At 45.9% G+C, this 4,691-nt stretch overlaps 1 long non-coding RNA gene across 1 annotated transcript; it reads left to right on the forward strand.

Moving 5' to 3' along the window:
* Window positions 1-2,316: 2,316 nt before the first annotated feature.
* Window positions 2,317-4,345, forward strand: LOC113962287. Its single transcript, XR_003532502.1, has 4 exons — window positions 2,317-2,418; window positions 3,345-3,397; window positions 3,886-3,966; window positions 4,291-4,345. It is a non-coding gene; the product is annotated as an uncharacterized LOC113962287 (long non-coding RNA).
* The last annotated feature ends 346 nt before the right edge of the window (window positions 4,346-4,691 follow it).

A 4,691-nucleotide genomic window follows, 5' to 3' on the forward strand; every position in this document is an offset into this window, starting at 1 on the left:
GGCTCCTACCACACCCTGGATGATGTGAGTCCCTCAGGGCAGGAGGGTTCTCTCCTTTTCCCCGGCCTTTCTTCACGCTGTCTCCCATCAGAATTCCAATATTTAGGATCTAGATGTCTTTCCAGCTTCTCTTGGTGCCTGGTTTTGGGTTTTATCTGAATTAATTCAGTGGTCAGAACAATCAGAGCGAGTGCTAATCCAACTTTTCCATGAGCTCCAAACCCCTTCCTTCTGAGCCTCCAAAGAGACAGAGAAATAAAGGAATCTCGAAATAGGGAGATAAAGGACTCCTTGCCCAGGGAAGCTGTGGCTGCCCCTGGATCCCTGGAAGTGTCCAAGGCCGGGTTGGAGCAACCTGGGACAGTGGGAGGTGTCCCTGGTAGGAACAATTCACTCCCAATTTTGCCAGGCAAGAATTCCTGGGACAGTCCTGCCCACACTTCGCCATCCATCTGGGATGGGGAGTGGGAATTCCAGGGAGGGGGGGCCTGGGGAATGCACCCCCACACACTGAAGTGGTTGAGGAGCAATATGGGATTTCCCTGTTCATCCTTGGATGTCACACGTGGAAGGGTTGTGGTGTTGGCTGTGACTCCTGAACCAGGGATTTTTGGGTGAGAAAAGCTGGATTCTAGGCCAGGACCGGAGCTTAAAGGGAGTCAAAGCGCCCGGTTTAAGGTGCCAGCAGCAGGGATGAGGAGCAACCCTGGGAAAAAAATATCCCTTGGGATTCACTTCCCAAACAGAAACCAAAATGATGCAGCAAAGGAACAGAAATTATCCATCTACTTTTGCTTTCCTTTGGGGAATTAACCAGGAATTCACTCATTTCTTGTCGGCTCCCACTCGTGTTCCTGCTCCGAGGACGTAAAACCCCCTCAGGATGTGAGTTCATCCCAAAAATCTTCTTATCTCCCGGGAATATCTGCGGGTGTGGTTCACCCCTGTTGACTGTAGATGGAATGATTTCCCAGAAAGTTGCTTCCCTGCTCTAATTGGAATGACTGTTAATTAGTTCAGACTGTTAATTAGTTCAGGGGGCTGGCCAAAGCTGGAGGCACCTGTAAAAATCAAAACAGGGTCCTGAAAATAAGGAGGGAGGGAGTATTTTCCTGATCCAGGGAGAAATTGCAGTGCTGACATTTTGCCTACAAAAATATGGAGCCCCTCCAAGGAAATAATAATAATAATCATCATCATCATCAGGAATTAAGGACAAATAAAAAGAGCAGGAATTCCTCCGGGAGGAAATTCCACCTGGATGCGGTTGGAGTATAAATAAGCAGGATGTATTAAAGGCTGAGCCATGGAATAAAAACACTGGGGAACATGATATTGCAACAGGTTTTTTCAGCTTTTAATTCCTGATTTTTTTTATCCATATTCCTAATTTTCTTAGCTTTCCATTCGTAGGTTTTTAAGTGTAATCCTAATTTCCCTAGTTTTTAATTCCTAATTTTTTTATCCACGATCCCAATTTATTTTTTTAGCTTTTAACTCCAAATTCTCATATCCTTCTTCCAAATTTGTTTAGCTTTTAATTCCTAAATTCATATCCTTATTTCTCATTTTTTCATCTTTTGATTCCTAATTTTTTTCCGTACTCCTACATTTCTTAGCTTTTAACTCCAAACTTTCATATCCTTATTCCTAATCTTTTCAGCTTTTAGTTCCTAAATTTTGACCCATATTCCTAATTTTTTTAGCCTTTAATTCCTAATAACACGTGAGTTATATGTGAGTTATATGTGAGTTATATGTGAGTTACATGGGAGTTACATGGGAGTTACATGGGAGTTACATGGGAGTTACATGGGAGTTACATGTGAATAATATGTAAGTTACATGGGAGTAACATGTGAGTTATGTGTGAGTTACTCATGAGTTACAGGTGAGTTATGTGCGAGTTACAGGTGAGTTAAGTGTGTTATATATGAGTTACACTTGAGTTTCATGGGAGTTATGTGTGAGTTACACCTGAGTTAAACACGAGTTAAACGCGAGTTACACGCGACTTACACATGAATTCTTTTTTTTTGTCGGGGACTCAAATGGCCCCTTTGCCACGGGAGCTCCATGCGATTTCCACGCGATTTCCACGCGATTTCCACGCGATTTCCCCGATTTTCCTTCCCTCGCGCCCGGCCCCTCACACTCCCCTCACACAACGCGCGCGGCCCTTTTAAGACTCCCCCCCCCACCCCCTCGGCCCCGCCCCTTCAGCCCCGCGGAAGGCGCGAAGCCGCCCCGAGGGGTTGATTGACAGCTCCACCACCCAATCAGCGGGCGCGGCGTGCGGCGGGGGGCGGTGCTTCCTGCGGGGCCGTGAGGCGGCGGCGGCGCTCGGAGGGAGCGGGAGCGGCTGAGGGAGCGCGGCCGCCATGATCAAGAAGTTCGATAAGAAGGACGAGGAGTCCGGTACGGGGGGGGTCTGGTGGGCTCGGGAGAGGCCTGAGGGTGATGAGGAACAGGCACAGGCTGCCCCTGCGTCCCTGGAAGTGTCCAAGGCCGGGCTGGAGCAACCTGGGATAGCGGGAGGTGTCCCCTCCCAGGTGGGATTGGGTGATGCTTAAAATCCCTTCCAGCCCGAACCATTCCATGGTCTCCCGCCTCTCCCAGCTCGGGGGGATTTGTGCTTCAGCCCTAAGAACTGATTGTCAAAGTATTTCTGAATCCGAAGGAACTGGGGCCTGTTTGTTCTCCCTGTTTCCACACAGAGAGGATTTTATCCATCTCTGCCCTGTGCAGGTGCTCCCTCCCTTCAGGAAGAGATTCCATATATTTATTTTTGTGCTTATATTTATCTCCGTGCCTGAAGAGCGTTGTAACATCTAAACCAATAAACACTTCATAAGTCATTTTGATACACAAACAAAACCCAAAAGGCTTCTGAGAAGCCTTTCAGCATCTCCCCTGCCTGGACCGTTTCGTTTCATTTTCGCTTTCCTTCTGCTCGGGGTGTGAGAACGAGGAATAAACGATCAGAAAAGGAGGAATTGGAGGGGTTTTTGTGTCCTATGGTGGCTCTGGGAGGTGGTTTCACTTCTGTTTTGGGTCCTGATCATCATCATGAAGCCCTGATGCCTTCAGTGCTTTTGGTGCCTCAAGGGATAAAAATAGGGGATCTAGGCAAAAAAAAATTAAGGTGCAAATCCTTTTATGTAAAGGGATATTAATGCAAATTAACTATTAACCTCCTTTCTTCTCCTCACCTTCCAGCTATGTTGAAAATGCACCTCCTTTTTTTTTTTTTCTGTAGCTCTAAACATAACAACTTAACAAAGAGAATTCTTAAGAAAGTTTTGTGAGGAATTCGTTTCTTTAACTGGTCTCTTCTTCCTCAGGTAGTGGCTCCAATCCTTTCCAGCATCTGGAGAAGAGTGCTGTGCTCCAGGAGGTAGGAATAATCAGGATATAATGCTGTTTAACTCTAGGGGGTTTTTCCCCTTCAGGAAATGAGAATGGATAAATTAATGTAGTTAATTTAAAACCGCAGAGGGTGTAAATAAAGTCACTTTATCTGCACTTAATGAGGGGGCTTTGTGGGGTAATAAGATGACATGATCCACATGGACATGTGGTGTCTCAGGGGGCTGTTTCTGAAGGAAAAAAATGTTTTATTTCTGAATAAAAAGTGTTTTATTTTAAGGTATTTTTGTTAGTTCCAGGTGGTAAATTGAGTGGTTGTTCAGATCCAGCAAACTAAAGATGGATGAGCTGAACGACAGGAATGTGTTCTCTGGGACACATATTTAGAATTGAGAGACATTTAGAGTTGAATAAAAATTATGAGTGACTTGGTTGAAAATTTCTTTCCTTTTTGTGGTGAAAGAGAAATAATTATTGTTGCTTTACACTAAATCAGTATTTATTCCATGTTTCCAGGCACGGATCTTCAACGAGACCCCCATAAATCCACGGAGATGCCTTCACATCCTCACCAAGATCCTTTACCTGCTGAACCAGGTAACTGTTGGAATTCCTTCCCAGCCAGAGTGAATTTTCCCGAGGCTGATTCCTGCCAGCTTTCAGTAGGAAAGAATTTTCCAAGCTCACCCTGTCAGCAGGAAAACTACTTGGCAAACTATTCCCTCTCTGGGAATGGGATTTATATTGAAATTCCAGGGGGTAAACTTGACATGTATCCCCTGGGAAAGGAGGTGAGGGAGGGAAAAATCTGCGGGAACAGATTCCTGGTGCGTGGGAGGGGATTAAAAATGGGGGTGAAAGGTGGAGGCAGCTCAGTAACGACGCTGATTTTTCCTCTTGCTCCTTCTGTGGGAATTCCAGGGCGAACACTTTGGAACCACCGAAGCCACGGAAGCTTTTTTTGCCATGACCAGGTTGTTCCAGTCCAATGATGTGAGTACCTGGCGTTCTGCTGCTTCCCTGCCTTTGCCTGGACTTGCAGGGACTGCACAACAGTTGGATTTTTGGGATGTGGGAGGGAAGCGCCTCCGAGCCTGGAGGCAACTCCTGCTTTGGAAACAAAGGGCTGAATGATCACGCGGTTCTCCTGTGGGTTGTTTGGGTGGGTTCTGAGCTGGATTGCTGTTGTTAAGGCTGTGAATAATGACAGAGCCTTCATACACAAATTATAATTATAATTGGTGCTTTCACCTGCAAATAATCCCCACCTGCTCAACTCAAACAGGAATCAAAAGGTTGCCTGTGGATCAAATGCTTTGACA

Source organism: Neopelma chrysocephalum, unplaced genomic scaffold, assembly GCF_003984885.1.
Source record: "Neopelma chrysocephalum unplaced genomic scaffold, ASM398488v2 Primary Assembly neopelma1_139656, whole genome shotgun sequence".
Classification (NCBI taxonomy): Eukaryota; Metazoa; Chordata; class Aves; order Passeriformes; family Pipridae; genus Neopelma; species Neopelma chrysocephalum.